Source organism: Bombina bombina, chromosome 5 (assembly GCF_027579735.1).
Source record: "Bombina bombina isolate aBomBom1 chromosome 5, aBomBom1.pri, whole genome shotgun sequence".
Taxonomy (NCBI): domain Eukaryota; kingdom Metazoa; phylum Chordata; class Amphibia; order Anura; family Bombinatoridae; genus Bombina; species Bombina bombina.
The window spans coordinates 492884948-492897456 of record NC_069503.1 but is presented as its reverse complement, the minus strand read 5'-3'; positions in this window follow the sequence as shown (position 1 = coordinate 492897456).

Sequence of the window (12509 nt, the reverse complement as noted above, 5' to 3'; positions counted from 1 at the left end):
TCTATACATATTTATTCATTTATTACACTTTGTATATACATTTATATATATTTTTTGGAATCAAGAAGGGGCACCAGCGCTAAAAAACTGCAACACTTCGTATTTCTTAGTTTGGGTTCTGTATAGGTCACTGTTAAGTGCTGCCTATGATGCAGTGTACCCTTGTCACTGTAAGTAATAAATAATAAAAAGAGAAAATCAAATAGTGGCGCACAGCTGATTACTATTGGCGTATATGTTGAAGAAATATCAATGTATTGCTGGTTGGTATGTCATAGAAATAAAGTACATATGTTCATCAAATAGGTTCGTAGCCCAAGTTGTTTCTTATAATCGACAGTTTTTTTCTTTCTAAGGTAAGTAAGATGTGCTTACCAGAAAGTACCTCAACCCTATGAGGTAAGGTGTCAGCTTTTTTTGAGGTTTACAGATGGTTCTTGAACTCTTGTCGAGAGATAAAACTTTTTTTCTTTTCTTTTAAATGGGAAATCCTGCACTTCCCGTAGTATGCCTTTAATGGAAATCCTGGACTCTCTTGTAAAGATGTTTCAGCTGGGTGTTGTTTGACGAACAGTAATGGAGACTCCTGGACTCTTTTCTTTTCTCTATGGTGGTGAGGATCTTTATCTTGTATCAGATCATTCCATGGATCATAGAGGAGAAATAAGAGACAGATACATAGCGTAATACAGTTAAGATAAAATTATATTTATTCTGCAACATTAGTTATACTTACATTTGTCAACCTCAATCATTTATGAGGTAAGATAAAGGCACGTAAAATATCTTTATTTTCTAATTCCCTTGTAGTTGATGACACTGTATGTCTGGGTAAAAAACGTTTTCTGAAAAAAAGTATGTGTCACCCCAAATTGGGTATTTTTATGCTGCCAGTTGTGTGACTCAGTATATTTATGGCCACAATAAGTCTGGTGTAGGATAATATGCAAGGTGGTAAGTATTGTGGCTAATTGTTACTGTTCAGGTATAGCCTGGATACAATTAGTCAAAGTAGTGGGAGCGTTATATACTTTACCACCTTGCTGTAATGCTTGTTAGAAGCTTTTCTTTGAATCAAAAATGCCGTATTGGAACTTGGAAGTCCGCCCGCTGTTCTTCAAATTCTTACGCGTTTCGAAGTGATACAACACTTCTTCGTCAGAGAGTTGAAAGTGGAATGGGCTGTGAACGGCATCTCGGCTTTTTAAAAGGAGAAATTGGGCGCGTTTTTTTCCCTTCAGTTCCAATACGGCTGTTTTGCGTGTGACGTCAAGCGTATTGACGTTTGTCTTAATGTTGTCATGGATACGCCTGGGAGGGGAAGGGGTTGCTACTGGGTCCTATTACCTCCCTTACGTGTTGCGATATGTCTGTATGATAATTAGAATGTTCTAAAATATACTTTCTTGTTTCCTCTTTTTAAGAAAAGAAAATGTTATATCATAAAATGTGTTCTTTCTATGTTGCGATATTTGGTGCAAAGTTAGGTCTAAAAGTTATGCTGTTTTTTGTTATGTCCATGTCATTATTACCTAATTTCTTAATTAACGAAAAAAGAAAAAAAGAGAGATTAAAAAAAGTACTGATTGCAATGGTTATTTGAGAGCAGATAGTGGACACCACAAACCGTGGATCCACAATATTCCGTATGGGCAGTTCCAACGCCTAAAAAGAAACTGCACAAAAGAGAGTGATTTTAACAAAGAAGCAGAATTACTCAAAGAAAAACTATTACAGAAAAATTATCCAAAAAAATTGAAAGAAAATTCTTTTAAAAAGGTACAGAATTTGGATAGAAAACAATTACTTACAATGAAGCAGCCCCAGAAATCAAGAAAATCCTTAAAAAATATTGGCCAATACTACAACAAGACAAATTCCTAAAAAAAAGTATAGGGACTGCACCCAAGATAACTTTCAGAAAAAATAGAAGTCTGAAACAAATACTGGCACCAAGCAGACTAAAAGACACTAACAAGAAAACCAATTGGTTGTCCTCAAATACAAAGGGCTTTTTCAAATGTAACAGAGCTAACAGTACCAGTTGTGAACATTCCTATGAAGGAAAAAAAACAACTAAAAGTGTCAATTCAAAAACTTTTCCCCAAACAAATTGTCAAATCCAAACATTAACCAACTGCAAAAGTACATATGTAGTCTATCTTTTAGAATGCACATGTAATTTACAGTACATAGGACGTACGAAACGCCCGTACAAAAAAAGACTACATGAACACCTCAAAAACATAGAGGCAGGCTATAAAGGCCATAGTGTCTCCAGACATTTCAAAAAGAAACACAATAAAGATCCAAAATTCCTCAGAGGTACAATACTGGAACAAATACAAATCCCACGGAGAGGTGGAGACAGATTTCTGAAATTACGCCAAAGAGAGACTTTTTGGATCCACTATATGGGAACCATGAGTCCAATGGGCTTAAATGAGGACATAGATCTAGCAGCCTTCCTATAATGTACAAAAACTTGTTACAATATGTAAGGACAAAATACACATATTCTTTCATAAAGAGTACATCGGTTCTCTTAAAGAAAGGGACATAATAATAATTCATTAAATAATCCCTAAAACACTCAAAAACATCTATTTCTAGACAAATACCTAGGTACATACTCAGGTACACATATGTATAGCCAAAAACCTGTATGCATATGTTTTCACAAACATCTTTAAAAAACAAGAATTGTACTAGAATAAAATGACATAAATATATATACACAGAAAATGAAATATATATATGGCAATGTTTGTTTCTTTTTTCTTTATCATTTAATCTCTCATTTTTCGTTAATTAAGAAATTAGGTAATAATGACATGGACATAACAAAAAACAGCATAACTTTTAGACCTAACTTTGCACCAAATATCGCAACATAGAAAGAACACATTTTATGATATAACATTTTCTTTTCTTAAAAAGAGGAAACAAGAAAGTATATTTTAGAACATTCTAATTATCATACAGACATATCGCAACACGTAAGGGAGGTAATAGGACCCAGTAGCAACCCCTTCCCCTCCCAGGCGTATCCATGACAACATTAAGACAAACGTCAATACGCTTGACGTCACACGCAAAACAGCCGTATTGGAACTAAAGGGAAAAAAATGCGCCCAATTTCTCCTTTTAAAAAGCCGAGATGCCATTCACAGCCCATTCCACTTTCAACTCTCTGACGAAGAAGTGTTGTATCACTTCGAAACGCGTAAGAATTTGAAGAAAGCGGGCGGACTTCCAAGTTCCAATACGGCATTTTTGATTCAAAGAAAAGCTTCTAACAAGCATTACAGCAAGGTGGTAAAGTATATAACGCTCCCACTACTTTGACTAATTGTATCCAGGCTATACCTGAACAGTAACAATTAGCCACAATACTTACCACCTTGCATATTATCCTACACCAGACTTATTGTGGCCATAAATATACTGAATCACACAACTGGCAGCATAAAAATACCCAATTTGGGGTGACACATACGTTTTTTCAGAAAACGTTTTTTACCCAGACATACAGTGTCATCAACTACAAGGGAATAAGAAAATAAATATATTTTACGTGCCTTTATCTTACCTCATAAATGATTGAGGTTGACAAATGTAAGCATAACTAATGTTGCAGAATAAATATAATTTTATCTTAACTGTATTACGCTATGTATCTGTCTCTTATTTCTCCTCTATGATCCATGGAATGATCTGATACAAGATAAAGATCCTCACCACCATAGAGAAAAGAAAAGAGTCCAGGAGTCTCCATTACTGTTCGTCAAACAACACCCAGCTGAAACATCTTTACAAGAGAGTCCAGGATTTCCATTAAAGGCATACTACGGGAAGTGCAGGATTTCCCATTTAAAAGAAAAGAAAAAAAGTTTTACCTCTCGACAAGAGTCCAAGAACAATCTGTTAACCTCAAAAAAAGCTGACACCTTACCTCATAGGATTGAGGTACTTTCTGGTAAGCACATCTTACTTACCTTAGAAAGAAAAAAACTGTTGAATTATAAGAAACAACTTGGGCTCTGAACCTATTTGATGGACATATGTACTTTATTTCTATGACATACCAACCAGCAATACATTGATATTTCTTCAACATATACACCAATAGTAATAAGCTGTGCGCCACTATTTGATTTTCTCTTTTTATTATTTAATACATTTATATATATATATATATATATAATTGATGTATATCAATTAACAATATACATAGGAAACACCCACTATGGGTGTGTCCTGATTTGCTATTGGTCCAAGTTTTGTTTAAATTGATTGTCAGTTAGAAGGTTCACTATGCCTGATGAAACAACCTGTGTAGGGTTGAGAAACGCGTTGCATGATTTAAATTTTTCTTGTTATGATTTTAACATCCAAATATTTGTTTTAATTAACTGAACTTGTTTTATGCAATATTTGGTTCATTACCTTCCTTAGCAGTTGCTTATACTGCTTCTGACTATCCATTAGCAATCGTTGTGACAGGATCCACCTGTGCCGTCCACTCTGCACTTGAAAAGGTTTAGCTGGTACACCTCAAGATACCAGCCTGCTCTTACTAGTACATATGTGTACTAGGGCCTATGGTGAGTACCAACTTGGCTCTCTTTCATGTATATATATATATATATATATATACTGATGCACACATGAGCGCCCCTCTTGTTTCATATCTTTCTACACAGAAAATAAAAGTCTTTCAGAAGTCATTAAAAATCTATAATTTTATAAATTAATAGGGAAATAAATAGATTCTTCAAAGCAACCCTTCAGATTGCCTGAATCTCCTAACGAACAGGAATAACACCCACTAGTCAGAGCAAATGAAAACGTTCTGCAAAGATCTTCTCCTATTTGACACAGAAACGATCCGTTGATGAGAGAAATATCGAAAGCTAACATCCAACAGAGCCCTGCACTGTGATACACCTCAGTGCAATGCAAGCTCACTGAGCGAGATGAAAAACGAAATGCTCCACTTGTAAAAAGCACAAAAAATAAACTGCCCTCAGATAAACTATTTAAATAACATAAGCTTCACAAATGAATTTCTCCTCATTGTCAAAATACACTAGTAAAGAGCCATGTAATAGATACTTTCATTAATGTTTCTCATTGAATCAAGTTATTCCCTTAGCCAAATAACGTCTCTTTAACCCATACAGTATCATGTCCTCACGAAAATAAATATTCTTAGCTAATAAGGTTATCTATGTCCCATTTGTTATATCTGTCTTGAATAAGTATACTTGATAAAAAAGGATATATGTCCTAAATATGATCCAAAAGAGGATTAACCTCTTAAGTGCTGCTGTCCAATACCTAGAAGGAAAAAGCACTTACCTTAGATCCATCTGCAGGACAGGTGCTGCTACATAGGGGAGACAGGCACTTCGCTCCCTGTCATGAACCTGTAGTAGAGAGAACAGAGTAACTAACTCTGGATATCTGCAAAGGGGTAGCAAAATGTTAAAAGTAATGCAAAGACTACTTTGCCTCCTTTTAACTGCTACAAGCCACCACTACTCTTACTAAAGAGATTGACATGGACACAGCTAGACCCCAATCCTTGCTTGCAGGGAAAAGTACCCATAAAAGGATTAAATATATTCAGACACCAACTTTGCACATCCTCCATTGACAGAGGCAAAGAGAATGACTGGGGATTATGGGTAAGGGAAGTTACACTTAACAACTTTGCTGGGGGGCTTTTGGCCTATTCCTGCAAACAGACCTTCTTTGGCTATTTTTCTGCCTGCTGATTTCACCTTGATTGTTGCCCGATTGGTTCTGACCTTGGATTTCCCTGACTACTCTTTTGGATTCTAATTCTGCTTCCTGTGACTGTTTGGTTTGACCCCTGGCTTGTCGACTCCACTTTGACCTTCCCTGTCTCTTCCTGTTATCCAGCTCCTTATTATACTCCGATACAATAGTCATCTTCCTCCTGGGTCGTATCGCTACTATCCTAATACATTTTTCTTATCACTCCTCTTGACACCAGGATAACAAAACTACTTGCCAGAATTGGTTTGATAGTGAAATATCTGAAAGGATCCTAACAGGACCTTCACAAATTAAGTTAAAAAAAAGAAAAAAGGTAAAATCCTTTTATAATGATTAATAATACATCTTGCTATGATTTATATTAAGTATAACCCACTGCTAAGTGCATTTTTTGCTTTCAACTAATACTCAGTAAGCATTAACAGGAAGTAGCTATCAACTATTGAGTATTAGTAGAAAGTACCTATCAGCCAATAAAAATTACTAGGAAGTACAAAATTGCTACATCTGTATTTGATTTTATTCCAGTTTTAGCCACTTTTAATTTACACTATTTTTCAGGTAAAGAAAAAAATACATTTATTGAGCGATGTCATGAAGACCTCATGATTATAGGTTGTGAGGGGTTAACTTTTTCTCTGTGTGTTAATTATTTTATTTTTCCAGATAAGTATTTCCCTGTGTCTATCCTTAAAAAAACACACCTCCTATCATAAATATTTAAAAAGTTTCACTTGAGCAAACGTTATTACATACATCCAAAAACCTGGCACCTCAAGTCAGTAAGATGTCAACACTGAGTGTCAGAAAACCCTATCAAGAAAAAACATGAGGTCAATCAAAAAAGACACTCTAGAATATCGTAAGACACCTTTTAATCACTTTTATGTTACAGGTTGAGCAAATATGATGGACCTGTCATGTTTGGAATCAAAATAATACTCATAATGTCACAGTGTATTGCTTATAAGTGTATATGTACTGTGTATACACATCTCAAATTATAAGGTACCCTATAACTTCAGCCAGGGCTTGCAATTTGGGATTATGGCCTGCCATAAAAATAGGGTGGCTACCTTCTTTGCCCACTCTGGAAGGGGGCATGGTCAGAAACCTGACCTCAGGAAAAATGTATTTAAAGGGACATAATACTCAAATGCTAAATCACTTGAAACTGATGCAGTATAACTGTAAAAAGCTGACAGGAAAATATCACCTGAGCATCTCTATGTAAAAAAGGAAGATATTTTATCTCACAATTTCCTCAGCTCAGCAGAGTAAGTTCTGTGTAAAATGTTATACTCAAATGCTGCTCAGTTGCAGGTAAAAAAAAAATGAAGAAATGAACAGCAGCCAATCGGCATCAGCAGTGTTGAGGTCATGAACTCTTTTACTGTTATCTCATGAGATTTCACTTAACTCTCATGAGATTTCATTGTAAACTTCCTTACACTGAATAGGGAAATAAGATGAGCGTGCAGATAAGCTCGCTCCTTCCGCCGTCCCGGGACAGACATACTGATTTTCTGCTTAGAAGTCCTTTACAATGGTATGTGCTACTGAGAAACTTTTGAGGTAAAATGTCTTTCTTTTTTACATAGAGATGTTCAGGTGATATTTTCTAGTCAGCGTTTTACAGCTATACTGCATCACTTTCAAGTGTTTAAACATTTGGGTATTATGGTCCTTTAATTGTTGTGGTTTCAGTTACCAGTTTAACACAGCCAACATATGTTGTACTGGATTCCCGTTTCCTTGCCAAAGCTTCCTTGGGGTAGGAAATACATTTTATCTTACTAATATTGAGCAAATAGTAGACTTGTGCAGTGGAAAAAAATTAATTTTGGACTAATCTTTCAGAATGAATATTTGTCAAATTAGTTTCCAGAATTTTCGTCTTCTGCACTATGTGGTATTCGTTTAGTTTAAAATAAAACAAAAACTGTATATTCAGGGAACATTTACCAAAAATGAATGGAAATGTTCCTTTGCTACAGATTAAAAAGTTCACCTGTAGCCTTATATTGTGCTAGAGAGACACACTAATCCCTACTCTTCTTCACAGAGCCCCAGGCCGCACTAATAGGAGCCTTAGCAAAGTGGATCCCAGAGAGATAAGGGAGAAAGTTCTTTAGTGCAGGCTCTGGGATTCACCACGCTAAGTGTGGGTGGCGTTAAAAGGGAATGTTTAATCATTTTTTTAGGTCTTGTGCAGACAGAAATTGACTTAACTTTTATACTTGTACCCACAAAAAAATGACATCACAGACTTGCTTGGAGTAGCCAGTTCATAACAGGCTAGATTACAAGTGGAGAGGTATTTTGTAGGAGAATTCAGGCGTAAGTTGCATTTGTGTGAAACTGTTAACGTGAGTATGTGGCATGCATCTGTGCACTTGTATTGCAAGTTAAAAGTAGAAATGTTTGGACAAATCTTTTGTAATGAATATTTGTTTGATGCACTATTCGGTATTCATTTAGTTTTAAATAAACTAAATGAATACTGAATATTTGTTCATTTTTGTTAAACAAATGTAAATATTCATAAGCTACAGGTGAAAAAGTTCACCTGTAGCCTATACTTACATTTAGTGTGCTGAAGAGCCATGCTAACTCAGTCCTCATCTTCACAGAGACCCAGCCATGCTAATAATAGGTTTAGCACAGCGGCTCCCAAGGCCTGTACTTAAAGACCTTCACCTTTAGCACAGACCCTAGGATTTGCTGCTTCCTATTAGCACAGCCAGGGCTCGGTGCAGCAGAGAACCGGGTTAGTGCAGCTCTCCAGCACACTAAAGATAAGTATTTAACCATTTAAAAGAAACTAATCCATTTATCCGTTTTCTCTAAATTTCAGGTTGCATTCGTTTGGATATTCTTTTTGTGGAAACTAAATGAATATCCCCATTTTATCACAAATGCACAGTTCAAAGTAATGAGCATAAGTTTCACTTCAACGCTACTATCGCTTCAGTGCAACGCATCAGAGTTAAAAGTAAAACCATGATTCCCATTATTAAGTTACTAGAAACCTACTAGTTACACCTTATACAAATACAAATCACAAATGCAATGGCCATTTAGCCAATAAATAAATATAAGTATTGTAAAAAATTATTATTATAAATATAAAATATAGCCATTGAGCAATAATGCCCAGTATGCCCATCGTGTAAAGATAAAAATGACATTAATTTTAGCGGTTTAGCACTGATGAGGATGGATTTGGATTGCAATAGGTTCCATTTATAATAACTAATAATAATAATAACTAGTATTTATATAGCGCTTTTCTCCCAGTGGGACTCAAAGCGCTTTTTCAGCGCTCGCTCTCGGAATTAACCAAATCGGCAGCTGAATAGTAATAGTTGTTATTATTTCAACTCATGATTGCACAATCATATTTGAAAGCCTGGTCATGAAAATGCCAGTACAGTACTGTAAATAACAATCAAAACAATGTGAGTGTGTCATAAAATCAAAAATTCAAAGAAAAAGATTGTTACACATACATATAGATGTAGATAATAGAATGCTTCTAAAAAGTCTTGTAGTACTTGAAAACATGTCCAAAATGTCATTCCAGAGCTTTATTGAGTGCCTTGTCAAATTTGAAAAGTCAAAGCTGGTCTTGAATTGGGTTTGAAAACCCTCTTGAAAATGGATTCTATTCACGGAGAACTTTTTGGTCCCAAAGTAAAAATAGGGTTTTTAGTGAGGATCCAAAAACACGATTGTGGGTTTGGGAAATAGTTGAAAACATGCTTTTATGATTGTGCTGAATCAAAAGTAGCCTTTTCAGACATAAAGAGTCAAAAAGGTCTCAGCCCATAGATTGTGATTGACTCCACAGTCTTTTAAAGGGACACAAAAGCCAAAAAAAAAAAGAATTGGTGTTTCATGGAGTGCATGCAATTTCTAATTTATTTCTATTATAAAATGATACACATTCTTTTTATATGCACACTTTCTGATGCACATTTCCTACTTAGCATGTGCACAAATTCATAGTGTACACATATATGAGGGAAAAGGAAAGAAATGTTTCATAACAAAATGTGCTAGTTTTATCATGCATTTGTGGCTTATGCAATTCTACTGTATTTAAAGGGCTTTTATTGCTGATATATTCTTTTAAAAAATAAATATTTTATTACATTGTGTCCATTACCATAACCTTGGAGAGCTTCCCCTAACTGGTATTATAGCTGTTACGTCAATAAATCTATTAAAATGAAAAATTACATTATCATATACTGTATATTTAGGTTTTTTAAAGAATGCATTTAAAAGAACAGTATTTAAACCTGTTATTTTTCCACTCCTGCTTTACTTAGGATAAACACATTACAATAAAATCCTTTAGAATTTGCTATTTGAAGTTATTGTTCTCAGCTCAGCTATTTTGTGGCTTTCCTAAAGGGACACAAATTAAAATAAACTTTCATGATTTAGATAGAAAATGCTGAGACTTTCCAATTTACTTCTCTTTAAAAGCAGCCCATACTAAGCACAAATTCACTATATATATATATATATATATATATATATATATATATATATATATATATATATATATATATATATATATATATATATATATATATATATATATATATATATGTGTGTGTGTGTATATATAATTTTCGTTCTGCTTATTCAGGGAAATTAGTGGCTGCACTATATTTATAACAAAATGAATACTGTATTTTCGTCAAACATTTAAATTCATTTTCGTAAAAATATATATATTTTTTTACAGTATGTATAATAATTTAAAATGTATAAATATTTTAAATATTTTATATTTAATATTTTAATAACACTCATTGAAAATAGCAATTCTTCATGTGCGCTAACCTGACTACGTTAGTCTTAAATTGCAAACCCTGATGCGCGTTACACATATTTTACATTCCTATGTTCTTAAAATAGAAAATAATGTACTTTTTATTATTAAATAAATAAAATAAAAATAAAAAAAATATATATATATATATATATATATATATGATAATGTTCCTTAAAAATACATATCCATACCTATATATCTATAGGAATAGATATATAGGTATATTGGAATATATATATAAATATATATTTACAATAAAAAATACATTATCCTTTAAGTGAAGAACAATGGAATGTGAAATATGTACAGTACATATACAGTAAAACAAAAATACTTAAATACATATGTACATGCACACATAAATATATGTATATATATATTTTTTTCTTACACCTGAGACCTCATAGCTTTAAACCCTTTTAACGTGATTTTTTTTTAAAATAATTTTTATCAGACAGTGTTAATATGAGAGCAACTGTACTGTTAAATGTATTTTTGATGTGTTTTGTACAACGTTTTTGTTTTGCTTAACAGTTAACCAGAGCTCTGAAGTTGTGCTAACTTCACGTGAGTTAAATTTGATTGCGCTCAAGTGAACGTGTTTACTTTCATCTTGTAATATGCACGCTATTTCTGTTGCATGCAAAAAGCATAGAAATTCTGTATATCGCTGGCACACTACAGTTAGCGCGTCACTCGTTACTAGTCCTTAGTATGTTAATTTATTGCAAGACTGCAGAAAAGTATTAAAGGGACAGTATACACCAATTTTTATATAACTGCATGTAATAGACACTACTATAAAGAATAATATGCACAGATACTGATATAAAAATCCAGTATAAACCGTTTAAAACTTACTTAGAAGCTCCCAGTTTAGCTTGGTTTAAAAAGTTACTGGGACACCCACTGCAAGTGGGAAATAGCAGACACTCCCCCCTCCCCCTTCCTTTGCATATGAAAAGACCCTTTACACAAACAGAAGCAAGCTGGAGTAGGTATACGTCGGTATTCTCCTAAAACTTTGGGGCTTGTTTAGGAGTCTGAAAATCAGAAAAATGTTATTTAAAAATAAGCAAAACTATCCATTAAAAAAAAATTGCATGGGTTATATAAATGGATCAGCTACAAAATATTTATGCAAAGAAAAATCTAGTGTATAATGTCCCTTTAAGTTAGCAAAGAGTTAGTTCTTACAGGTTGGCATTATCAACACCTGGAATGGCCATACATTTTAAAATCTGATTGAAATGCCACTGTGAACTTCAAAATAGTCTGGCTTGAATGATACAATGAATAAAAAAGGTGTTGATACTAAAAAAGAAGCTACAACAGCTCTATTATGTTTTTTTTTTTTAGTTATTCTTACCTTCTACCTTACCTTCTAGATTGGTATTGCCAGCTTTGAATAGAAGTGAGCGTTCAAGGGATTCTATTGTGTGAAATGTGTCAGACTACAAGTTCTTCTGTGAGCAAAGCTTTTAATATTATTCAATCATTTTATATTTGTTTTACTTGATTGACCAATGTAGTGCAACTTATCTTTTGTTCTACATAGAAATAAGTTACTCATATTGGCTGAGAGATATGGGATTTGTTAAGGCAGTGGCATCTTTGTATCATGGTTAGGTGTACAAGCGCTATTTGCAAGAAATAGCTGGGAGATTTCTCCAGGGAGTTCTACAATATTATATTGATATTGTGATAAAAAGCAAGCACTAGATGTGCATAGAATTAGAACTGTACAAAGGAGTAAAAAATATATAAATGTATTATCTGATATAGAAACTATAAAATACAATATTAATAATAGATATGTTGACACATAGGCCCATATTTATCAAGCTCC